The sequence below is a fragment of the Pleurodeles waltl genome, chromosome 1_2 (genome assembly GCF_031143425.1).
Source record: "Pleurodeles waltl isolate 20211129_DDA chromosome 1_2, aPleWal1.hap1.20221129, whole genome shotgun sequence".
Taxonomy (NCBI): domain Eukaryota; kingdom Metazoa; phylum Chordata; class Amphibia; order Caudata; family Salamandridae; genus Pleurodeles; species Pleurodeles waltl.
The window spans coordinates 128,399,075-128,425,888 of record NC_090437.1 but is presented as its reverse complement, the minus strand read 5'-3'; the positions used below and the strand labels follow the sequence as shown (position 1 = coordinate 128,425,888).

Genomic DNA, 26,814 nt, shown 5'->3' with positions numbered 1-26,814 from the left:
CAAGGAAGAACGACAGAAGAAGAAGGACTGCCCTGCTGGACCCCTGGCCTGCACCTGGAACCTGCACTCAGAAGGACTGCACCAGCTGCACACTTGGGCTTCACCACAAGAAGGATTTTGCCTGGCTTCAACTGGTTCAAGGAGGGACTCCCTGTTTGCTACAGGTGAAAAATTGCTAACCAGAGTCCCCTGCACCAACTCCTGAAGAAAGCGACCAGCTGACTACTGTCCAGTGGCCAAAAAGGAGTTTGCGCCAGGTGCATTCTGGGAGTTGTAGTCCGCACCCCCCCAAGGACCATTTCAGAACTTCTGGACCCTTGGGGTGAGTTTTGGACCCCAAAAGAACCTTAAAAGGACATCTGGGAGAAGCCCCAGAAGTTTGGAGAAGTTTGGAGAATTTTTGTAAAAAAGCTCCATAGAGGGACCGACCTGCCGCGGCAACTCTAGCCGGCTTGCCTCAACCGCGACCCGGCCTGATTTGCTGGTTCGTCCCGGTAAAGAAAAATCTCCGAAAAAGAGACTAAGTCCGAAGGTAAAAAGTTGACCGGGACCTCCCAGCCATCGTATCCGAGAAGGGCTCCATGGATGTCGGATCAAGATCCAGGTTTACCCCGGTCGAAGGATTTTCACCTCGAAAAAACGACTAAGTCCGAAGGTAAAAATCTCCACCGAGGATTCCAGCATCGCGTATCCGGAGAAGGGCTCCAGGAGGTCGGATTGGACTGGCAGGTTCATCCCGCTGAAGAAAATCTTTGAAAAAAAGACTAAGTGTGAAGGTAAACTTTTAACCGAGGCCTCCCGCAGCCTGTAGCCGAGCAGGGCTCCATCGCGGTCGGCCTTAAACTTTGACTTTGCCCCGGTCGAGGTGCAACCAGATTACCCGATTGGCGCTTTTTGTTTCTAGGCGCTAAAAAAATAATAATTCTTTAAAAATTCATATCTCCGGTTCCCCTTATCCGATTTTATTCGTTTTGGTGTCATTTTAAAGATAAAAATATAATCTATTTTTATAAATTGGTTTTGGATTTTTAAACTGTTTCCTGTGTTTTATTTAAATACTGTTTTGTGATATTTGAATGCTTTACACTCTGTCTCCTAAGTTAAGCCTTGACGCTTGTTGCCAAGCTACCAAGGGTTGAGCTGGGTTTAATTTACTGAGACCTAACTGGACCTAAGTGGAGGTTAGTGGCCTGTTGCTAAGTGTAGGTACTTACCTGCCCTTACCAATAACCCATTTTCCAACAGCAGTATTTAGTTTCTAACTGCCTACTCTTGTGTAATCTGTAATTGCATCTTTTAAGCGTGGAATATTCTCTCTATCTGCTTTTAAGTATAATATTGATTCTTCCGTGAACAATTTAATCTTGGTCATACCTTCCAGCGGGGAGGCTATTCAACTTTTTGTCTGAATTTTAACAGGCAATGGTTCAATGAAAAATGTAAACAAACTTTTAGACAGAGGGCATCCTTGCCTGGTACCTTTCTTTATCCTAACTCTAACTGCATCTTTGGCAGTCACAATTACCTTTGCCTCTGCATCGAGGTATAAATTATTCAACATTTCAGGGAACGGTGCCGTCAATCCAAACCTATCTAAAATAAAAAAAACAAGCCTGCCAGTTCACCAAATCAAAAGCTTTTTCAGCTTTTAACATTAAAAAGCCCGCTTTCTGCTTATTATTTGAGAAGTAGTTTATAGCTCTCACTAAAAACTGAGTATTGGCTGCTATTGTTCTTTGAGGCAAAAAAAACACACTGTTCTTGATGGATAACAGCTTGAGCGTCACTTGTTCAGCCCATATTTTCATTAACAATATATAATCTACATTTAACGGGCTAAGAGGGCAATATGAGTTAGCACCTGAAACTCTTATCTTTTTTCAGAAAGCTCACTATAACTGATTCTTTGAAAGAGTTAGGGTCCTCTAATCCTTCTTTAGTTTGGTTGAACAGCCTTGTCAAAAATGGGAGGAGCTCTGTAATAAATATTTGATACACTTCGGTCGGAGCTCAGTCAATTCCTGTGGCTTTTACATTCAGTATTTTTTTTTTTTACATGCATTGCCTGCTTGATTTTCTGGAGAAAACTTTTACAATTCAGGGGAAGCTGACGTAAATCAAGTGTTTCAAAATAAGACTGCAACTGACTGGCCCCAAATCTACTAGGTACTGGTGCAACCTGTCATGGACACAGTTACTCAAAAGGTGTTCTTTCATCTTCAAATTGTAAATTCTTCATAATCCTGTATCTTGTTGCCTTCTAACCAACCACCTAGCATTTTTACTGAGAAGTTCACAAATTCTACCCAGGACAGACTCTTGGAATTTTGAGTCCCCCTGATTTTATGCAGTATTCCTCAGTGGTAAATCCAAAGCCCTCAATCAGCGCACCTTTCATGAGGTCATAGGATTTAGCATCTGTTTCACTCAGTGTCAGGAGCATATCCCTGCACTTTTCTGAGAATAATTCTCATAACAGAGTGCCCAGTGCTTCTTTTGGATGTCCCTCCCAATGCAGACTCTTTCAAAGGCAATGAACCATTTCTGGATATCATCTCTTTCTTGGCGGGTGGGTGACGGGGGGAGGAGTGCATCATCATCTATCTTTTCTGTGGGGTTATCTTTTTCATACTGGGCCACTAAAAGCCTAAGCTTACCTGCACTGGGGCTTTTACCAGTGCAAATTTGGTACAGTCTGCTGAGCTTCCTTAGCTGGTCATAACTATATGCCTTGTCAGGAGCCAGGTCAAGGTCCTGGTTCTGGATCTCTGCATCTGTCATTTCTATTTTACTAAAGTTGGGACCTTTTTAAGAATTTGGAATCCACTTTTTGTATAAACCAACTCAACTCAAATAAAGACTTTTAAAACTTTTGCTAAAGTTGTAGGGACCTAATCAGGGCCCTAACAATTATTTAAAAAATTTGCAAAAACTGTTTAGCCAACTGAAAATCAAAAACACTTTAGCTAAAGGAAATTTGGAGAGTTATCCGTGTGCTCACAAAAATGGCCAAGTGGTATCAGCAAATGTACGAGGCTGGCCCTCTATGTAGTATGCAAAGCTAGGTACACTGTGCAGGGGGTTCAAGCAACTGCATGCTGGTTTATATGGGTTAAAACTAGATCATCTAATCCTCTAATTTTTAAGGTAGCTTGGTCAAGCAGTTAGGCCAATCTTGGAAAAGTGCAAATCATTTGTTGTACTCACAGCATCAATCTTGCAACTCACAGACTCAGAGGAATAACACAAGACCAATTTATAAACATACTTCATATTTTTATGTATTTTTAAAGACCAAGATCATCAGAATTGGTCAAATACTTTTCGAGATATGATTTTTTAAAAGTTTATTAAAATGTGTGTTTTAGTGCGTAATTACGCACCATAGGAATCAATAGAGGATCACCTTTAAAAATACATATAAAGTCATACAGTTGGTTTACCAAGTTCTTCTTTTGCAGGTTGGTCGTGGCCATTAGTGGGCACACTGTGCCAGCTGGAGAAGTTTGGACGACTCCCGGTTCCGGCTGGAGTAGTGAGGAAAGGTCTCTGAAGCTGGTGCTGGGCCACTGCGGGGGGCAACTTGGAAAATCACTGCACAGGTATGTTTAAAGATGAATCCTAGGGGTCCCCTTGTAGTGTCAATGTCGTAAGGGGCCCTTAGAACACAGCTGGATCCTCAGTGCAGGGCACAGAGCGGCCGGGTGCAGAGCAAGTTGATGAACTACGAGCTATGCGCAAGGGTGCACTCACAAGCAGGAGGTAAGTCGGTTCAATGGGGGCACTCTGGTGGGATATCAGAGTTGTTTTAGAAGTCCCTCGACCGGGGCTTCCTCCTAGTCTTTTTATAGTCCCAGGTGGGCTGTTTTTCTTGGTGCCCAAAATCAGGCGACCAATACCCAGAGTACTGGTACAGTTCAGCTGCTAGAGGACGCAGTGCCATCAACCCTGGCACACTGCCAGGGTTTGTCCTCGCAGTCTGGAGCTTGGTCTGGCTGCGGTGTCTGGTTCCGGAGTTAGTGACCGGTCAGTGAAGTGGACCTCATTGGCTTGTTGGTTCCTTATGGATTTAGAGTGGTACCTCCACTCTGGAGGGAGTTCTCTGGCAATTTACAAAGCCTAGTGGACTAAAATGCCCACTGTATTTAGTGGACATTTTAGGAGGAACCTGGTAGTGACCAATGGGTCATCTACCTTAGGGTGGCTACACCCACTAAGTGACAACTTCCTGTGGGCGGCGGTCACTTCCCTACACCTGATCATTTCATTTTCCTCCATCTTGAATGGAAGGAAAATAGCCAGAGAGTCCACTGTGCATACAACACCTTAGTAGTGGTACATGCTAGGTAGGACCACTCCTCCTGTCCTTTCTTTGAGTTTCCCGCTGTTGCTCCCACCAAAAGTGGGGGTTTAAAACAGGGGCAGCCATCTGCTGCTAGTAGCAGGCCTGGGGGGGGGGGGTCGGGTTTCAACGGCAGTAAGCCATTTGAAGCTCACCAGCAGGACAGTCCATATTCCGTGGGGAGGGGGTGTTAGCACCTCCACCCAGGAAGGGCTTTGTTCTGAATCCCACAGAGCAGGAGCTCTCACCCCGGGGGTTCAGACTTGTGTCTGGAGGTGGCAGGTTGGATGTGACTGACCAGCAACCATGCCCGGGTAGTTAGTTTTTGCAGGGGGCACCTCTAAGGGGACTCCTGCGTACATTTTATAATGAATCCAACACCGGTACCAGTTTGAATTTATCATTTTGAGTTGTTTGATTCCAAACAACCAAGTGTTCCGAGTGGCCATCATGCAGCTGTGAAACTCATACTGACCAGTGTACGGCACATGTATTTAAAATGGCTGCTCTGTTCACTCACTATGTCCCAGGTTGGGCAAGGTCACAGTGGGGGCATATTGCTCATGCAGCTATGCCCTCACATACAGTATGGTGCACCCTGCCTTAGGGCTGGAAGGCCTGCTAGAGGGGTGTCTTACCTATACTGCATGCTGTGTGTAGTAGACAGGGCACACAGGCAGTGTGCCATGTCGAGTTTGCATTTTAGGATTACATCAGGGCACTCATCCTGCCATGGCAGTGCTTGATGAATCTGGATGTATGGCCCTAGAGGGTGGCACAATCAGTGCTGCTGCCCTCTGGGGCCTACCCTTGGTACCCCATGCCCTTGGTACTGCAGCACCATTTATTAGGGACTTATAATGGCAGCTAAAGGTGTTGCCAATTACCTTTACAATTTTTAGGGAAAGGACACTGGTGCTGGGAACCTGGTTAACAGGATCCCAGTGCATTCCAGTCTAAGTTGCATCAATAAACCAGGCAAAACGTGTGTGTGGGGGGGGGGGAGGGAGATGCTGCAACAACGTGCCAGCTTCCAACACTGTTTTTGCCTAAATTAAATAAATCCCTTTTCAAGTCCTGTATAAAATTGAAATCACCTCCCAGCACTATCAAACCTTCCGCATCCAGAGCTAAATCATGAATTTGCATCAGTGATTGATTATCATCAGACACAGGTCCACAGTAGTTCACAAAATTTACTTTCACCCCCTGAATTATTACTTCCACCCAAATCCATCTCCCCTGCATGTCCCTACGAACCTCTTATTTTGCATGCTAGGGACTCGGCGAATAATTTTGCTACGCCCTTCACTGCAGCCCCTGCCAAAGAAAAATACATATGCTAATATCTCCCTAGGAAACGCCTTTTCAGGGTATTGCTTTCCAGATGGAGCTCCTGAAGATATATAGCATCTGGCTGATAAGACAGAAGCCATTGCAGCAAAGCATCCGTTTTTTTACTTATTCCCCAACCCACTCACATAACATGACAAAATCTTTGTATATTGCATTTCAACCTAATTAAAACAAATATAAACTACATGACCTACTATCCTACTCTTATTGCCTTGCTGGTTTTCTTGATTATCAAATTTCACATCATATGCTAGGACACCGTGCCACTGGTCACACTTGGTTCTAACCCTACCATTTTGAATTTCAAGAAACACCCCCAACTCCATCCCCAATCCCTCCCCTGCCCCTGATACTGGGGGTACCCCACTGTCCCCGCCCCCAAAGCTCCTACTCCTGAAAGGGTGCCCTAACATTGCACCCTGCCTTCGTGTTGAGATTCCCCTTACAATGAATTACACTAATTATACGAGGACAGTTGCTAAATCGAAAACACTCCTACAACCCATCATCGCCAAGGGCCTTCTGAGCTTTGCAACCTGCAAACAAATGTTTCACACAAATATTTCTACGATTTACTTGCCATCATCTTATTAAAACTGAGTCCTTTCAAGATTGTCATTTTTGTAAGGAAAGCTTGGGCTTCTTCTACTGCTTGAAACACATGGAATCGACCCTCAGCAAGTACTTTGAGTTTTGACTCCTGAAACAATGAAGCTTGTACCACTCATAGTTTGAATTCTTTAACCAGATCCACAAACGTCCTTCTGAGTCGAGCTGCGGATGCCGTATGGTCTGAAAATACTCTCATATGGGTACTGTCCATTAATGGAAATGATTTTTTATTCAATGCCACTTTCAGAATCTGCTCTTTGATCCGATAATCTGAAACATTCACTGAAATAGGCTGAGGAAACTTCATGTTCGTTGATTGAACTGCTGGGGCTCTACACACCCTCATAATTGTCAAATCCACATGTGCATCCAACAAAATATGTTCTCTAATAAGAGAGTCAATTAGCTGAGTTAAACTATGTCCCAAACCTTGTGACTCACTCCCTTCAGGAATTCCAGTGAACCGAAGGTTAGAACGCCTTGAGTGATTCTCCATTTCTTCAACTTTGTTCTCTAGATAGCACACCCTCTTATGCTCCCCCCGAACTTGCTGATTGAGAGAGCTCATTTTATCCTTTATGTCTGAAATTCTCTGCTCTGCTTCCTGAATCCTTTTTGTCAATTGCTCAAGTATCGTGAATTTCTGCTCAATTCTAGACAACCTTTGCTGTAATTTTTCAATTTCTTGTCTTGATGTTGACATAAGTCTCTAATTTCAGACAAGATCATCTCCACCAATACTTGTATTGATTCAGTTAACTCTGTTTATATTGACAAATGCAACTTTATGGTTTTGCAAACATTGCTGACGCTGTCCTGGACTTCTGGTTGCAGGTCTTCAGAAGGCAGCATATTACATCCTAAATCATTAGCGCCAACCATTGACTGCCACTGCTCTGTCCCCAAATCTGCTGAGCGTGGAGGTGAAGCGGAACCCGCAGTGAGAGACCCAGGTCTAGCATTCTTCTCTAGCCTATCACTGAAGGTCACATTCAGATCCGCCGTCTCAACACCACTCTGAACTTTGCAGTATTTACCCTTATCCCCCAAACCACTAGTTATCCTCTGAAATAAAGAGTACTCTTTAGTGCTTGTCGCAGGGCCTTGCTTGTTCAGCACTCCGTCCATCATCCTTTTGTGTTGCTGAAGTTGCCCCAAGTGGGAAGGGTATGCCCAGATGTGGGTCCCTTGCTCACTGTGCCACTGGATTTAAGCTAGCCTGGCTGATGAAGGGTGAAACCCTGAAACCGGTCCCAGGATGCTTGTTTCCAGTCCAGTGAGGACCTGGCTTGGCAGTTCGGGCTGGACTGTTCCCATGAGGGACGCGGTCAAGACTGATTTGCATATGGCTGGGTCCAAACTGGGGTTGCATGGTGAGCAAAAGAACAAAGGATTAAACCCAGATCTGTGACTGGGGGTGAGTGTTTGCATTATTCAGCACTCCGTCCATCATCCTTTTGTCTTGCATGAGGGGGAACCAGGACTTGGTCTACCATCATACTTCCACAGCTTAGCTGAGATTCATTATTATATAGTCCTGCTTGATCCACCCTTGGCTGGACTCCTTGTGAAGAGTGCCCCACGGCAACAGTTGAATGGGCCTGCAACAACTGGACCGCCTGCATGTTTGTCCCAGAGGTATGCGATGAAAAACCTGTCAGGATACTACAGTCTCTTAATGACACTTTCTCTGTGGCCTTGCGGGATACTGCTGAGCGTACTTTCCCCACCCATCTCTTTCCCTTCTGTGTCGATAGGTTCATGGGGGATTTCACAGTAAGTTTCCTCCTTGCTTCTGGCCTTCAGCAGAGCCTCTATACCCTCCAACTTCCCACGCGACGGCAACCAACCACAGCAACTCCTTGCGGTAATAGACGCTTACCTCGAGGGAAAGGAAGAGGCCCTTCAGCATAGGAGCCCGCAAGCCACCTGCTGTCCTACTGCCTGCTGTGCTCGCACTATCACCATGGTTGGCCACAACACCTCACACCTCTCTTGTACTGCAGGCCTTATCTTCTGCTGCCTTCCGCTGCTGACCTGGCCCAATTCGGCCTCAGTCAAAAGCAAGAACCGCATGAAAACCACTCTGCAGTACACAGGACGCGCTATCTCTTGCCGAACACCAGAGCTCCCCATCCACGTAATGGGAGGGGCCACCTCACACTAATGCTAGCAGGCCCACATGTGGGCCCCGCCTGCTGTTATCCACCCGCAATGGACTAATCAAATGATTCAGGCTGTTGCAACCCCTTTATAGACACCATTATAATTCAAAATAGTGTACTTACAGAAAATAATCTCTTTATTAGGATTAATTGCCTTGTTTCACTCATGATAAAATGTCACTGAAGGTGTCACACCTAAGACTTGAAATTCCACACATAAACACTCCACAAACTTGGAAATGTTACGCATATGCAAACTGGAAACTGGAAACTTGGCAGCTATGGTTTAGGAGGCTGGCCTGGTTTGTAGTGGGTACCACCTTAGGCACTTTCACCTTACACGAGGTCCAGTTATCCCTTATTAGTGAAATGAAGTAGTGTTCTAGCAGCTTAGGCTGAAAAAGGCAGCTTAGGCTGAACTAGGAGACATGCAAAGCTCCTGCAATACCACTTATAGTTACAAAGTACTTATACACAAGTAAAGACAATACTCAGTGTTACCAAAAATAAAGGTAGTTTATTTGGGTGACACAGTACCAAAAATATCTTAGAGGCAATACTCCTTCTGGAGGTAAGTATTATACACAATATATACACTAGACACCAAAATAAGGCAAGTAATTAGACATAGGATAGTGCAAACAATAGGAAATGCTATAGAATGCGATGAGAGAGAATAGGTCTAGGTGCAACACAAACCATATACTAAGAAAATGGAATGTGAATCACAAATTCCCCCCTAGACAAGTGTAGTATGTGCAGAATCGCTGGGAGAGTAAGAATACAGTGAAGGTAAGTAAATTACCAGAGCCCAGAAAAGCAGGAGTTAAGTACTGCAAGTTTCCTTAGGACACACTACACCTCATGATTAGAATTATTGCAAGAACCAACCAAGTCTGCAAACAACAAATGGTGGATTCCTGGACAAGAAGACCTACAAAGGAAGTAGACCAAGTCCAAAAGTCGAAAGAAGTTCCAGGAAGGACATGAGCCCCTGCCAACCTAGAAGAGGGTGCAAAAGAAGAGTCCCCAGTTGGACAGACTGCAGAAATGCACCCAAGGAAGTGGTCAGTGGGTTCCTGCATAATGCAAAGGATGTCCCGAGTCGTGAAGTTGGATGCAGGCGAATTTTGGTGCTGGATTCCTCCAACAAGCCTTGGTTCTGGCAAAGTCCGTTTTGCGTCAACTAGGTGCTATCTGGACCAAGGAGGGACCTGGGGGCCTCAACTCTGTGTGAGGAGGAATAGGGGGCTCTCAGCACTTCAGAGAGCCCTCAGAGCAACAGATAGCACCCACAGGAGTCCCAGGACACTGGGACAAAGGAGATGCAAAATGCAGTGAGTGAAGCACTAGAAAGGAAGGTCCACACCGCCGGAGAACAACTCAGCGAGTTGAGCATCGCAGGATAGGGTGCTGGGGACCTGGGCCAGGTGGTGCTTGGAGGAATTTTGCAAATAGTGCACAGAGGCCTCAGGATGTGAAGAAGACCCGGTGCTCAGGGGTACTGTCGTTCTGGGTGAAGGCAAGGTCTTACCTCCTCGAAATTGGGACAGCAGTACCTCAGGACAGTCTGTGTCGATGGGGCCCACCCTCTGTGTTCCAAGGAGCACACTCGTAGCCATGAGAGGAGTCCACGACAACCGGTCGTCGACTTAGAAGGTGCCTGCCTGAGCAGGAGAGTGACTCCGTCACCCCACAGGAGATTTCTTTGGTCCTTCTGGTGCAGGGTGAAGACAGGGAGTCCTCAGAGCGTGCACACCATAGAAATTGTTGCAGTTGCTGGCTGGAGCTGAAGTTGCAGAGGAAAAGCATCCCTTGTGCATACTTTGTTGCTGTTACAGCGGTTCATGGAGCAGGCTGCGGTTGATCCGAGGTCAGAGGATGAAGTAGGAGCTGCAGAGGATTCCTGCTGTAAACTTGCAATGAGAATCTGAAGAGAACCCACAGTAGAGACCCTAAATAGCCGTGAGAGGGGGACTGGCTACCTTATCAGGTAAGGACCTATCAGGAGGGGTCTCTGACGTCACCTGGTGGCACTGGCCACTCGGAGGCCTCCAGAGTGCCCCCACACCATGAAAAGCAAGAAAGATGGCTGAAGCCTGGGAGGAGCTCTGGGTACCACCCCTAGGGTGGGGATGGACAGGGGAGTGGTCACTCCCCTTTCCTTTGTCCAGTTTTGCGCCAGAGCAGGGGACAAGGGGTCCCTGAACCAGTGTAGACTGGCTTATGCAAGGAGGGCACCATCTGTGTCCTTCAAAGCATTTCCAGAGGCTGGGGGAGGCTACCCCTCCCCAGCCTGTAACACCTATTTCCAAAGGGAGAGGGTGTAACACCCTGCTCCCAAAGGAAATGCTTTGTTCTGCCTTCCTAGGACTGAGCTGCTCAGAACCCAGGAGGGCAGAACCCTGTCTGTGAGGTGGCAGCAGCTGTAGCTTCAGTGCAAGCCTCAGAGACCTGGTTTGGCTGTACTGGCGGTCCATAGTGGAGCCTCCAGGATGCATGGAATTGGCTCCCCAATACCAGATTTGGAATGGGGGACAATTCCGTGATCTTAGACACCTTACATGGCCATATTCGGAGTTACTATTGTGAAGCTACATATAGGTATTGACCTATATGTAGTGCATGCGTGTAATGGCATCCCCGCACTCACAATGTCCCGGGAAATGGCCCTGAACTATGTGGGGGAACCTTTGCTAATGCAAGGGTGCCCTCACACTTAATAAGTTTGCACCTAACCTTCAGCAAGTGAAGGTTAGACATATACGTGACTTATAAGTTACTTAAGTGTGGTAAAAATGGCTGTGAAATCGTGTGCACTATTTCACGCAGGCTGCAATGGCAGGCCTGTGGAAGGGTTTGTCTGAGCTCCTTATGGGTGGCAAAAGAAATGCTGCAGCCCATAGGGATCTCCTGGAACCCCAATGCCCTGGGTACCTAGGTACCATACACTAGGGACTTATAAGGGGGGGTCCAGTGTGCCAATTGAAATTGGTAAATGAAGTCACTAGCCTAAGGTGACAAATTTAAAAGCAGAGAGAGCACAAGCACTGAGGTTCTGATTAGCAGAGCCTCAGTGACACAGTCAAATACTATACACAACCCACACATTAGGTCGTAAACTATGAGCATTGGGGTCCTGACCAGCAGGATCCCAGTGTAACAGGCAAAAACATATTGACAGACAGGCAAAAATGGGGGTAACATGCCAAGAAAGATGGAACATTCCTAAACATGGTAAATATCATGCGATGATAAATATCATTTTGATTACACTTTAAAGAAGTTGGACTAAACCCATCAATTAAATCTCGAGTATCATTTCCAGGTCAGATATATCACCTGTATCGGCATTTATTTTGGCAACATACGGAGATTAATTCAAAGGCTTTTTCCCAGCATTTTTTCATAGCATTTTGTCAAAGAAACAATTGTTAAACAATGCCTGTTTTGCAATAAATACATTTCTGTCATAAATTCATTGCATATGGGTGCAAATTAACGCTGAGTTACCTATTTACACCACAGTCCTCCTCCAAAAAACTGTTCCTATACGCCTCTATAGCATTAAAATGCGTCTTTGAATTATCTCACCGCGAGTACGCAACGTCCCCATAAAGTAATTAAGTTTTCCAGACGTACCACGTAGAAACGGTCGTGTTTCCTGCTTCAGGTGCCCGGGCTTTCTCCTTCAAAGATCCCTCCGTGCTCGAGAGCAATTGGGGAGAAAAAAAAAAACGAAACTGAAACATCACTTCCTCATTCCACCTCGTAGGTTGGAACGAGGTGGGACTACGCCACCAGTTCCACGCCTCTTATACATTCCAACTCGTTTTGTCTGCTTCATGTGACTTTGCTTGAAGTCGCTCTGCGTTACTCATTTGTCAACACGCGCCTTCTAATTAATTCCGATGACCAATTTCTGCTGGACTGTGTATGTTATTAACCCCTTCGCTGCCAGGCCTTTTCCCCCTCCTGTGCCGAGCCTTTTTTTGGCTATTTGGAGCAGTTCGCGCTTAGGCCCTCATAACTTTTTGTTCACATAAGCTACCCACGCCAAATTTGCGTCCTTTTTTTCCAACATCCTAGGGATTCTAGAGGTACCCAGACTTTGTGGGTTCCCCAGAAGGAGGCCAAGAAATTAGCCAAAAAACAGTGAAAATTTCGTTTTTTTCAAAAAAATTGGAAAAATGGGCTGCAGAAGAAGGCTTGTGGTTTTTTCCCTGAAAAGGGCATCAACAAAGGGTTTGCAGTGATAAAATCACCAGCTTCCCAGCTTTCAGGAACAGGCAGACTTGAATCAGAAAACCCAATTTTTCAACACAATTTTGGCATTTTACTGGGACATACCCCATTTTTACAATTTTTTGTGCTTTCAGCCTCCTTCCAGTCAGTGACAGAAATGGGCATGAAACCAACGCTGGATCCCAGAAACCGCAACATTTTTGAAAAGTAGACAAAAATCTGAATTCAGCAAGGGGTCATTTGTGTAGATCCTACAAGGGTTTCCTACAGAAAATAACAACTGAAAAAGAAAAATATTGAAATTGAGGTGAAAAAAACATCAATTTTTCTCTACGTTTTACTCTGTAACTTTTCCCAGCAATGTCAGATTTTCGAAAGCAATATACCGTTACGTCTGCTGGACTCTTCTGGTTGCAGGGATATATAGGGCTTATAGGTTCATCAAGAACTCTAGGTACCCAGAGCCAATAAATGACCTGCACCCTGCAGTGGGTTTTCAATCTATGCCGGGTATACAGCAATTAATTTGCTGAAATATAAAGAGTAAAAAATAGCTATCAAGAAAACCTTTGTATTTCCAAAATCGGCACAAGATAAGGTGTTGAGAAGCAGTGGTTATTTGCACATCTCTGAATTCCGGGGTGCCCATACTAGCATGTGAATTACAGGGCATTTCTCAAATAGACGTCTTTTTTACACACTGTCTTACATTTGGAAGGAAAAAATTTAGAGAAAGACAAGGGGCAAAAACACTTGTTTTGCTATTCTATGTTCCCCCAAGTCTCCCGATAAAAATGATACCTCACTTGTGTGGGTAGGCCTAGCGCCCGCGACAGGATATGCCCCAAAACACAACGTGGACACATCACAGAAAACAGAGGTGTTTTTTGCAAAGTGCCTACCTGTAGATTTTGGCCTGTAGCTCAGCCGCCACCTAGGGAAACCTACCAAACCTGTGCATTTCTGAAAACTAGAGACCTAGGGGAATCCAAGATGGAGTGACTTGTGTGGCTCGGACCAGGTTCTGTTACCCAGAATCCTTTGCAAACCTCAAAATTTGGCTAAAAAAACACGTTCCTCACATTTCTGTGGCAGAAAGTTCTGGAATCTGAGAGGAGCCACGAATTTCCTTCCACCCAGCGTTCCCCCACGTCTCCCGATAAAAATGATACCTCACTTGTGTGGGTAGGCCTAGTGCCCGCGACAGGAAACGCCCCAAAGCGCAACGTGGACACAGCCAAATTGGTGAAGGAAAACAGAGGTGTTTTTTGCAAAGTGCCTACCTGTAGATTTTGGCCTGTAGCTCAGCCGCCACCTAGGGAAACCTACCAAACCTGTGCATTTCTGAAAACTAGAGACCTAGGGGAATCCAAGATGGGGTGACTTGTGTGGCTCGGACCAGGTTCTGTTACCCAGAATCCTTTGCAAACCTCAAAATTTGGCAAAAAAAACACATGTTCCTCGCATTTCTGTGGCAGAAAGTTCTGGAATCTGAGAGGAGCCACGAATTTCCATCCACCCAGCGTTCCCCCACGTCTCCCGATAAAAAAGATACCTCACTTGTGTGGGTAGGCCTAGCGCCCGCGACAGGAAACGCCCCAAAGCGCAACGTGGACACAGCCAAATTGGTGAAGGAAAACAGAGGTGTTTTTTGCAAAGTGCCTACCTGTAGATTTTGGCCTGTAGCTCAGCCGCCACCTAGGGAAACCTACCAAACCTGTGCATTTCTGAAAACTAGAGACCTAGGGGAATCCAAGATGGGGTGACTTGTGTGGCTCGGACCAGGTTCTGTTACCCAGAATCCTTTGCAAACCTCAAAATTTGTCTAAAAATACACATGTTCCTCACATTTCTGTGGCAGAAAGTTCTAGAATCTGAGAGGAGCCACGAATTTCCTTCCACCCAGCGTTCCCCCACGCCTCCCGATAAAAATGATACCTCACTTGTGTGGGTAGGCCTAGCGCCCGCGACAGGAAACGCCCCAAAGCGCAACGTGGACACAGCCAAATTGGTGAAGGAAAACAGAGGTGTTTTTTGCAAAGTGCCTACCTGTAGATTTTGGCCTGTAGCTCAGCCGCCACCTAGGGAAACCTACCAAACCTGTGCATTTCTGAAAACTAGAGACCTAGGGGAATCCAAGATGGGGTGACTTGTGTGGCTCGGACCAGGTTCTGTTACCCAGAATCCTTTGCAAACCTCAAAATTTGGCAAAAAAAACACATGTTCCTCACATTTCTGTGGCAGAAAGTTCTGGAATCTGAGAGGAGCCACGAATTTCCTTCCACCCAGCGTTCCCCCACGTCTCCCGATAAAAAAGATACCTCACTTGTGTGGGTAGGCCTAGCGCCCGCGACAGGAAACGCCCCAAAGCGCAACGTGGACACAGCCAAATTGGTGAAGGAAAACAGAGGTGTTTTTTGCAAAGTGCCTACCTGTAGATTTTGGCCTGTAGCTCAGCCGCCACCTAGGGAAACCTACCAAACCTGTGCATTTCTGAAAACTAGAGACCTAGGGGAATCCAAGATGGGGTGACTTGTGTGGCTCGGACCAGGTTCTGTTACCCAGAATCCTTTGCAAACCTCAAAATTTGTCTAAAAATACACATGTTCCTCACATTTCTGTGGCAGAAAGTTCTAGAATCTGAGAGGAGCCACGAATTTCCTTCCACCCAGCGTTCCCCCACGTCTCCCGATAAAAATGATACCTCACTTGTGTGGGTAGGCCTAGCGCCCGCGACAGGAAACGCCCCAAAGCGCAACGTGGACACAGCCAAATTGGTGAAGGAAAACAGAGGTGTTTTTTGCAAAGTGCCTACCTGTAGATTTTGGCCTGTAGCTCAGCCGCCACCTAGGGAAACCTACCAAACCTGTGCATTTCTGAAAACTAGAGACCTAGGGGAATATAAGATGGGGTGACTTGTGTGGCTCGGACCAGGTTCTGTTACCCAGAATCCTTTGCAAACCTCAAAATTTGGCTAAAAAAACACATGTTCCTCACATTTCTGTGGCAGAAAGTTCTGGAATCTGAGAGGAGCCACGAATTTCCTTCCACCCAGCGTTCCCCCACGTCTCCCGATAAAAATGATACCTCACTTGTGTGGGTAGGCCTAGCGCCCGCGACAGGAAACGCCCCAAAGCGCAACGTGGACACAGCCAAATTGGTGAAGGAAAACAGAGGTGTTTTTTGCAAAGTGCCTACCTGTAGATTTTGGCTTGTAGCTCAGCCGCCACCTAGGGAAACCTACCAAACCTGTGCATTTCTGAAAACTAGAGACCTAGGGGAATCCAAGATGGGGTGACTTGTGTGGCTCGGACCAGGTTCTGTTACCCAGAATCCTTTGCAAACCTCAAAATTTGGCTAAAAAAACACATGTTCCTCACATTTCTGTGGCAGAAAGTTCTGGAATCTGAGAGGAGCCACGAATTTCCTTCCACCCAGCGTTCCCCCACGTCTCCCGATAAAAATGATACCTCACTTGTGTGGGTAGGCCTAGCGCCCGCGACAGGAAACGCCCCAAAGCGCAACGTGGACACAGCCAAATTGGTGAAGGAAAACAGAGGTGTTTTTTGCAAAGTGCCTACCTGTAGATTTTGGCTTGTAGCTCAGCCGCCACCTAGGGAAACCTACCAAACCTGTGCATTTCTGAAAACTAGAGACCTAGGGGAATCCAAGATGGGGTGACTTGTGTGGCTCGGACCAGGTTCTGTTACCCAGAATCCTTTGCAAACCTCAAAATTTGGCTAAAAAAACACATGTTCCTCACATTTCTGTGGCAGAAAGTTCTGGAATCTGAGAGGAGCCACGAATTTCCTTCCACCCAGCGTTCCCCCACGTCTCCCAATAAAAATGATACCTCACTTGTGTGGGTAGGCCTAGCGCCCGCGACAGGAAACGCCCCAAAGCGCAACGTGGACACAGCCGAATTGGTGAAGGAAAACAGAGGTGTTTTTTGCAAAGTGCCTACCTGTAGATTTTGGCCTGTAGCTCAGCCGCCACCTAGGGAAACCTACCAAACCTGTGCATTTCTGAAAACTAGAGACCTAGGGGAATCCAAGATGGGGTGACTTGTGTGGCTCGGACCAGGGTCTGTTACCCAGAATCCTTTGCAAACCTCAAAATTTGGCTAAAAAAACACATGTTCCTCACATTTCTGTGGCAGAAAGTTCTGGAATCTGAGAGGAGCCACAAATTTCCTTCCACCCAGCATTCCCCCACGTCTCCCGATAAAAATGATACCTCACTTGTGTGGGTAGGCCTAGCGCCCGCGACAGGAAACGCCCCAAAGCACAACGTGGACACATCACATTTTTTCATTGAAAACAGTGCCTACCTGTAGATTTTGGCCTCTAGCTCAGCCGGCACCTAGGGAAACCTACCAAACCTGTGCATTTCTGAAAACTAGAGACCTAGGGGAATCCAAGATGGGGTGACTTGTGTGGCTCGGACCAGGTTATGTTACCCAGAATCCTTTGCAAACCTCAAATTCTGTCTAAAAAAACACATTCTCCACACATTTCGGTGACAGAAAGTTCTGGAATCTGAGTGGAGCCACAAATTTCATTCCACCCAGCGTTCCCCCAAGTCTCCCGATAAAAATGATACCTCACTTGTGTGGGTGGGCCAGGTGCCTGCAACAGAATAAGGCCCAAAACTTGTAGAGATAGAGGGGATAGCACAGCAAGTTTATAAGGACATATTCTTTTATACATCTTTAGACTGACTCTGCTTTGGGGACCCACATAAGTGAGGTGTCATTTTACTTGGGAGGCTGAGGGGAACACTGGGGAGTAGGAATTTTGTGCTGGAGTGGTGATCCTACGAAGAAAAGTCAGGAAAATATGCTTTTTTTAAGCACATTGAGGTTTACAGAGGAGTCTGGGTAAGAAAATGTTGGGGGATCCACGCAAGCCACACCTCCCTGGACTCCTTGGGGTGTCTAGTTTTATAAAATGTCTGGGTTTGGTAGGTTTCCCTAGATGAAGGCCGCACACAGGACCAAAAACATAGGTGCCCTCTCCCCCCCAAACACAGGTAGTTTTGTAATATATCGTTTTGATGTGCCCACATACGTCCGTGATGTGCCAAACACTAACATTTTGAAAAGAAACACAGTTAGGTTATGTGAAAAAGACCCCTTACCCACCAACCAAGTTGGTGGCATGCTTCATCATCGGGGTCCCACCTGAGGCACCTAGCGTGTCACAGGTGTGCTGCGACGCCTGATTACAGCGGAGCAGGTTTTGTCATTTTTACCACACATACTGGTTGGATTTGGCACGAGGGTGAGTGATGGTTCAGTGGATCAAATTTTACTAACAAGAGCTTTCACAAAAATGAAATGCACTGTTAGTAACTGAAAGGCAAAAAACTGAACCAATGACTCACAGCTCGTGAGCTGTAAAGCCGCGACAAGGCACCAACCGCTTTACAGTCCATTCACACAACTTTCATACATGACACACACAATGCCATTCACACCGCCAGCCACGGGCCCAGCACATTACAACACTCACATCGACAGACAGCGCCACTCAAGGGCCCATCACTTACATACGCCCACGTGCCTGATACAACAATCACACCAGCTGATGGGAGTGTGTGGACTGGTGTTTGGCTGGCAGTGTGTTGCAGTAGCCAACAGCAAGTCAATATGTACACTCTCAGCCAAGCCCCACTCCACCCACAATGGCATCATTTTTTTTTTTTTTTTTTTAACAGAGGAACCCCTAACTAAGTAGAAAGAATTACAAAACTGCAAACACAAAAGCTCTAACTAAGAACATGACAGAAATGCTAACCATGAAACTAAACACATGAAAATACAAAACAGACATGAGTTTACACTCATGGTTGTTCCCAGAAATTCTTCTGGGTGTGGTAATTCTTAAAACAAGCACCGACACACAGCCCAGGCTTTGAAGGACAATCCGGGCAGTACATTCGAGACTCCCTCCGGATACCTCTTCGAAAACACACTCTACATTTCTTAGCTGGAAAGTCTTTTTTGGGTGTGGGAGGAATGTGCTCAGCAAAGTGGCGATCTTTCAATCTAGCCACATCCTCCACCACTGCTTCTCTAGGAACTCTGGCCTGTTCCACCACAATAAGGCTCTCTATCACTGACTCCTGAAATTTCACAAATGTCATCTTTGACTCTGGAGACCTATCCCTAAACACAATAAAAGCATTAAAGGTTGCTAAGTGGAAGAGGTGAAGTGCTAACTTCTTATACCAAACGTAAGACTTACGAATAGCAGTATAAGGTTCCAACCTCTGGTCAACTCTATCTACACCTCCCATGTGCTTATTATAATCTAAAATGCACACAGGTTTGCGCACTTCAGCAACCTGGCCCCAAACAGTCACAGGGGAAGTACTCTCATCATGGATGGTACTTAGCATGTAGACATCCCTCTTATCTGAAAATTTCAAAGCTAGCAGCTCCTCGTTCCGCAAGGCACAGCACTGTCCTCTCTCAAGTTTTTTACAGACAAGCTCCCTTGGATAGCCTTTCCAGTTAGAACGGATTGTGCCACAAGCAACTGTGTCCACTCTAAACAATTCCTTGAACAATTGCACACCAGTGTAGAAGTTATCTACATACAAATGGTGACCTTTGTTGAACAGTCGTCTACCAAGATCCCACACAATTTTCTCAGTAACTCCAAAAGTGGGAGGACAACCAGGGGGGTCAATATTGGAATCCCTACCAGTGTACACACGGAAACTATACACATATCCTGTCCTACTTTCAGACAGCATATACAATTTAATTCCATATCGTGCCCTTTTGCTAGGAATGTACTGCCTAAAAACCAAACGACCCTTGAAGAGGACCAAAGACTCGTCCACACTTAACTCTTTGCCTGGAACATAGACCTCCGAAAACCGATCTACAAAATGATCAAGGACAGGCCTAATCTTAAAAAGACGGTCAGAATCTGGGTGATCTCGTGGCAAGGCTAATGCATTGTCAACAAAATGCAGCATCCTAAGAAGAAGCAAATACCGATTACAACTCATGGTCGCTGGAAATATAGCTGTTGCCATCAAGGGACTAGTAGACCAATAAGAAGCCAGTGACGGCTTCCTTATCAACCCCATCAAAAAAGTCAAACCTAAAAACTTTTTTAACTCCTCCAAATTTGTGGGAATCCACTGGGCAGCTCTAGAGTGTGGCCTAAGTCTAGCAGCGTTGTCCCTCCGCATACAAATTAGTCTGCTCAACAATCTCTTCCAAAAACACATCATCCATGAATAACTCAAAGAAATTGATAGGCATAAAGTTCTCTGTATTGGCGTTACACCCCGGGAGACCAGTAAAGGCAGGCAACTCTGGCTGCTCCATGTTTGGGGCAACCCAGACATCAGGTCTTATAACGGGAAACCTTTCAGCCCCAGGTTGCTGCACTATTGGCACATCAATGTCCGCCTCTAAAACAGGCCCTTCATCTGCACTGAGTGTGGCTTCATCATCAGAAGATTCCCCTCCAAGAGAAACATCACTGCCAGAATCTCTGACTTCCTCCTCTGCCTCAGATGCAGAGTCTGTCTCATAGTCATGATCAGACTGTGACTCAAAAAGCATACCAACCACCTGCTGAGCGGTCATCCTGCGGCTAGCCATGATATCTCCTGCTAAAATTAACTGGACAAATTCACCACCAACAACCAGCACTGTGTAAGACAAGTGACAAAGTGTAGCTTTGTTAGTAAGAGTTATAAACTCAAAAACTATACCGCTCACTTGCCTGAAAAAGCTTGATTCACCAGCAACTACACAGCAATCACCAATGATATCCCACTAAAAATAAAGAAAGAAAGGCAAATTAGAAATAAGACAAAACAAATATCATTGTGCACAAACCTAAGGACAATTTCACGCACAATCCTGCATTTAGTACACCCCCTACAAACATGTCATTCATGCATGGCAACAATACTCCTTTGGAGTAAATTGTTTTTACTTACCTAAAACATGCAACTGTGCAAACTGCAGGTCAACCACCGCCAAAACCGCAAGGAGCCACAGCAAATAAAGCAAAAGCTTTGAACTAGAACAAAAAGGAGGAAAACATTTTTTATCACAAATGCAAAGACTTCTTCAGTTGACAAACACCCCACCATCAAACATTTAGAAATTGGTGCCTAAGTGGATTCTGCCATAGGGGCAGATGGGCCTACTAATAAAATAGACCTGTCTACCCCAAGGAAGCCAGAAAATACCTTTAGTAGTGTGTCCCCATGGAGAGCGACCCTTGCCAAAGGGGACAGCCCTAAAAAAAAAAGAAAAAAACACACACAACACTATCCCTGGTGCCTAAGTGGCTTCTGCCCCCCTTGGGGGCAGGTGGGCCTAAGAAAATAGGCCCATCTGCCCCCAGGGGGTGTAGAAATGGGCAACAGGTCAATGCCCCCCTTGGGGGGGCACCCCGTGACCAAGGGGACGCCCCCCCACAAAAATAAACAAATAAAAAAAAATCCCTGGCGTTCTAGTAGTTTCTGCCCCCCTTGGGGGCAGACCAGCCTAAAAATAATAGGCTGATCTGTCTCCAAGGGGTGCAGAAATGGCCTGGGTACATGTGCCCCCAAAGTGGGGGGCGACCCTTGCCCAAGGCCCCACCCATCCACTAACACACACACACACACACACACACTATCCCTGGTGTCTAAGTGGCTTCTGCCCCCCTTGGGGGCAGGTGGGCCTAAGAAAATAGGCCCATCTGCCCCCAGGGGGTGTAGAAATGGGCAACAGGTCAATGCCCCCCTTGGGGGGGCGCCCCGTGACCAAGGGGACGCCCCCCCACAAAAATAAACAAATTTAAAAAAATCCCTGGCGTTCTAGTAGTTTCTGCCCCCCTTGGGGGCAGACCAGCCTAAAAATAATAGGCTGATCTGTCTCCAAGGGGTGCAGAAATGGCCTGGGTACATGTGCCCCCAAAGTGGGGGGCGACCCTTGCCAACGGCCCCACCCATCCACTAACACACACACACACACACACACACACTATCCGTGGTGTCTAAGTGGCTTCTGCCCCCCTTGGGGGCGGGTGGGCCAAAGAAAATAGGCCCATCTGCCCCCAGGGGGTGTAGAAATGGGCAACAGGTCAATGCCCCCCTTGGGGGGGCGCCCCGTGACCAAGGGGACGCCCCCCCACAAAAATAAACAAATAAAAAAAAATACCTGCCGTTCTAGTAGTTTCTGCCCCCCTTGGGGGCAGACCAGCCTAAAAATAATAGGCTGATCTGCCCTCAAGGGGGGCAGAAATGGCCCTAAAAGACATGCCCCCCAAAGGGGAGCGACCCTTGCCCAAGGGGGCGCCCCCCCATCCACTACACACACAATCCCTGGTGCCTAAGTGGCTTCTGCCCCCCTTGGGGGCAGATGGACCTAAAAAAAATAGGCCGATTTGCCCCCAAGGGGGGCAGGAAAGGCCAACAGTTCTCTGCCCCCTTGGGGGGGCGCCCCTTGCCCAAGGGGGCACCCCCCCACACATAAATACACACAAAAATAAAAAACCCTGGTGATCTAGTGTTTTCTGCCCCCCTTGGGGGCAGATCTGGCTAAAAAGTAGCCAATCTGCCCTCAAGGGGGGCAGAAATGGCCCGAAAAGACATGCCCCCCAAAGGGGAGCAACCCTTGCCCAAGGGGGTGCCCCCCCATCCACTACACACACAATCCCTGGTGCCTAAGTGGCTTCTGCCCCCCTTGGGGGCAGATGGACCTAAAAAAAAAAGGCCGATCTGCCCCCAAGGGGGGCAGAAAAGGCCTACAGTTCTCTGCCCCCTTGGGGGGGACGCCCCTTGCCCAAGGGGGCACCCCCCCACACATAAATGCACATAACTATATACATCCCTGGTGATCTAGTGTTTTCTGCCCCCCTTGGGGGCAGATCTGGCTAAAAAGTAGCCAGATCTGCCCCCAAGGGGGGCAGAAATGGCCGTAACTAATTGCCCCCCAAAGGGGAGCGACCCTTGCCCAAGGGGCCGCTCCCCGCGTGCCAGAAACAGGTAAGTAAACAACAAAAAAAAAAATCCCTGGTGTCTAGTGGGCATTCCTGCTGCCCGATCGCAATGCGATCGGGCAGCAGGAATGCTCAAAGAGACACCGGGGAAAAGGAAAAGCCTTTCCTTTTCCCCAGTGCCTCTTTAGCCCCAACCCCCCACCCACCGGGAAGAGATTCTTACCTCTTCTCTCGTCGCTGCACAGGAAGCAAATGGCTTCCTGTGCGGCGAGGATCCCATAATGAAGTCAGCGCGCGATCGCACGCTGACGTCATTATGGGGGGGTGGGGGGGTCGGGGGTGGAAGGGGAAGGGCTTCCCCTTCCATCCCCGACTTTGGGGGGTGGGAAGGAAGCACACAGAGGGAGCGAGAGCGCTCCCTCTGGGCTGTGTGCCGAGGACGTAGTGGTTACGTTCTCGGCACAGCAGCACTGTGCCGCGGGACGTAACCACTACGTCCGCGGCACAGAAGGGGTTAAAGTGAGCCAAGTAGTCGTGACGTTATCCTGTGGACAAGTGTGTTCCTCTTACAAATAAAGTGGAACCGCAACCATCTATGGATATTATTGTGAAAAAAATATCAGCACGGCAATACCTGGCACAGTCAGTGTACAAAGACGATTACAGATATCATGCAGTTTAGCTGTCAGGTGTAAGGAGAGGAGTATGGTGTAAGCAGTTGTTAGAGAGTCATGGAGGCTTCGATCCCGTCCGACATTTCTGGGAATCAAAATTTGACAGAGATTTTAAAATAGAGGAAATTCGCACAGAAACTTCGAATTCAAAGTCATTTTTTTCCTCCAACTAAGATACCAACACAACAAATCCATTTTATAACTAGTGCACAAAAACAAACAATGTGAAATGGGTCAAAAAATCAACATTACAAGCTATTTTTCGAGGACAACCATAAAAATGTATATGAGTTTAGGGCTTCAAAGCAACAGCTCAGCGATAAGAACTTCCCCTTTTCTTTTGTAAGCAGATTGAAAATTTAGGATAGCTTTCAAAGGTATAGCTGTGAGTTTTACAGATCATGCCTACATCGCAGAGTCAGCCATGGACACATGACTCGTCTGACAATACCATTGAAAACTTATCGACAGGAAACAATTAAAGAAATATAATTTGTCAGACTGCCTAAAAGTTTAGTCTCCTAAGACCTATCTGGTAATAAACTGCAGTTTAGTTATATCATAGTAGCAGTGTTCTGAGTACATCAAATTTACTTATATTTATATATAGAAAGCTTGTTTGCAGGATCTGATCAATAGTATAGAGAATATTCAAGTTACATTAAAGATAGGAGCGATCCAGTTGGATGTGGCTTGCCTGTGCCTACATCTTCGCAACGCACTAAGGGTTTCCAAAGCGGAGGGGCACATTTTGGAACTGGCAGACCCTGTCCGTGAGCTCAAAACAAAAGTGGTCCATTTATCCAAGGTGTCTGTGGCCCTCACTTCAAGAGCAGAGGACACTGAAAATATAAGTAGCAAGAGTAACCTCTGCTTCATTGGATTCTCCAAGGGGACTGAAGGGACTGCCCCAGAGGCCTTCCTAGAACAATGGCACACATCCTGGATCAATGCTGGCTATCTCTCAGAAAGCTTAAAAGTCGAATGAGCCCATAGGTCTCTCACACAGAGGACTTCCCTGGGGCACCCGCAACCCATGATCACCAAGATTTGAATTCTATCAATAGAGACACAATCCTTTGAGAAGCAAGGGTTAAGGGTCAACTCACATACCTATCCAGCTGAATAGTGGTGTTCACAGACTACACCTAACAGGTGCACACTTCTTACAAGCAAGTTAAGCACAAGCTCCAGTCAATTGCCTTATGAAACACCCTCTTCTTTTCTGCATGCCTGCAGGCTCTATTCGAGGGCAAATTCCAGGCGTTCGTTGCCGTGGCCGGCCCGGCTCACTCATGAGGTCCCATTGAAGGTGGAAGCGTGATGAGAGGGGGCGCTGCGCAGAAAGCGTTCCTGCAAAAGCCATTGGGACTGCCAACATACCTCAGCCACTTCATACATGGACAGGGAAAGAGCCTCCACCCCACCTCTGACGGAAAACATTCGACCTGGACTGCCCCTACTCCCCTGGGGGACTCCAATGACTGACTCTAATAATAGGCATACATGGCCCTCATCAGTCCCTATTCTGCATAGGCACGCCAGCATCACTATATTAGTTTCACGTCCTTGACGCTGGGAGCCTTGTGGGTGGGGGTTTGTTTCTCCAGTTGCCACTGTTACCTGAAATTTCTGGCCAACAGGTGCTTCTGTTGGGGGATAGTTTAGGGAGGTGGAGAGTTGGGGGTTCAGGTTTTGTTTTTCTTGTTATGTAGTTTTCTTTACTGTTCCTTCCACAGGCACCACACTTTGCAACTGTGCTCCTGTCACAGGATGTCCCAGAGACCTGCTGAGGTCTGTGTCCTGCTGGAGGGTGGAATTTGGAGTTCACCAACTACCAGGCACAGTCTATTTACACCCCACCTGCAGCAAACACTGACTCCTTCTGACCCGCCACGACAGGGTTCACAGTTTTGACATTAACAGGCTGTTAGATGGCATCAAGACCCACCTCCTATGAACCAACTGCTCTTTCCTGGCCAAATATGGGTATGCCAGGATCTACCACTCAGGATTTCATGGGGTGGCAATTCTTCTCCACAATTCTTGTCACTGGCTGTGTCTCCGGTGACCCGCTACATCTCAGGCAGATTCATGGTGGTGAAGGGCTCACTAGAAGGCTTTCTATATCACTTACTGAGTGTGTTTGTTCTCCCGCAGCATTCTATTTCCAAGCTGCCATCGATTAGAGACCTGATCCTTTCCCTCCTGACTGGCAGGCTCATCCTAGAGGGGTGACTTCAAAGACATCATCGGTCCCCCTAGACTCCCTTAGGTCCCCTGGGGTTGAGCCCAGGACAGTAAGTGGCCTGGCTGGCTGGGCTTTGGGTCTCAGACTCTGTGACAACTGGCGGGTCTGGAATCCTACTACCCGTGAATACACACATGGTGCACATCTCTCTTTTTCCTGAATCAACCTCCTTTTGCTACTTGCCCCAGACCTCCTTCATACATGAGTGTCTCGCATCCTGGTTTGAGGCCTCTCAGACCATGAAATGGTTGCCTTTGTATGGAGGACCATGTGGGCGAGAGGGAGGGACAGGCCTGGTGCCTCAGTGCTTGGTTTCTCACCAAAAAGCAAACCGTCGAGGCCCTGGGGACAGATCAGGAGGCCTTCCTTGACACTAACCAGGGTGGAGAGAGTTGACTCTCCAGGGGTGCTATGGGAGTCTACATTTGGGATCTGACTCTGGGAGTCAAACAGGCATTTCACAACTGGAGACTTCAATTGTCCAACTGAAAACTAGGAAGGGGGACAATTTGACAGACCATCTGAATCGCCATCTGGCGTTGGAGAGAGTGGATCTCCAACAGTTATGTTTGGGTGAGGTCCACAGGTACTGGGAAGCCACTGCCCATGGAATATACGAATCAGGGACACTTAAGGCATGCTCCTCCACTATCAAACCATGAGGGAGCTCACATCAAGGGTAGTGCCCACATTTATTGACCCAGACAGCAAGCGGGCCAAGACCAAACCTTCCATGGTCAGTGCATTTGCAACCCACTACAAATCTCTCTATGCCACAAGGATGCAATGGGAGACAAGTTCCCCACTGCTCAGGGATATCCTGATTCCCACTGTAACCCTCACTGACCGGTAGACCCTTGACCAACCCATGATCAACGAGGAGCATGGTGATGCCTTCTGAGAGCTCTACCCAGAGAAGACTCAAGGCTCAATGGCTTCCCCACAGAATACTACTTCAAATTGATACATTTGCTCCTGCCTCTTGTCCTGATGTCAGGCGCTATAGATTCCTCAGGAGCAGTACACTCAAGATGCCCACCTTCCGGCAGCTCCAACTCCATATGATTTACTCAGCAGAGGTTCAGAGTGGCCAGATGAGGCAAAAGGGTTTTAGGGAGGGTACTGTGGGGCGGTAGATCTGGAGCAAGATGTTCCAGCCTGTTAGTATTGTTCTCGTGTTCACAAAGGTTCTAAATCATCTATC

At 47.1% G+C, this 26,814-nt stretch overlaps 1 long non-coding RNA gene across 2 annotated transcripts in view; it reads right to left on the bottom strand.

The window, feature by feature from the left end:
* LOC138297647 (uncharacterized) overlaps positions 1-12,295 on the bottom strand; it is a 61,010-nt gene extending 48,715 nt beyond the window's left edge. For both annotated transcript variants that reach the window (XR_011204202.1, XR_011204196.1), the window contains exon 1: positions 12,118-12,295. This is a non-coding gene — a long non-coding RNA (uncharacterized lncRNA). The remainder of the gene's footprint in view (positions 1-12,117) is intronic.
* Between the last annotated feature and the right edge of the window lie 14,519 nt (positions 12,296-26,814).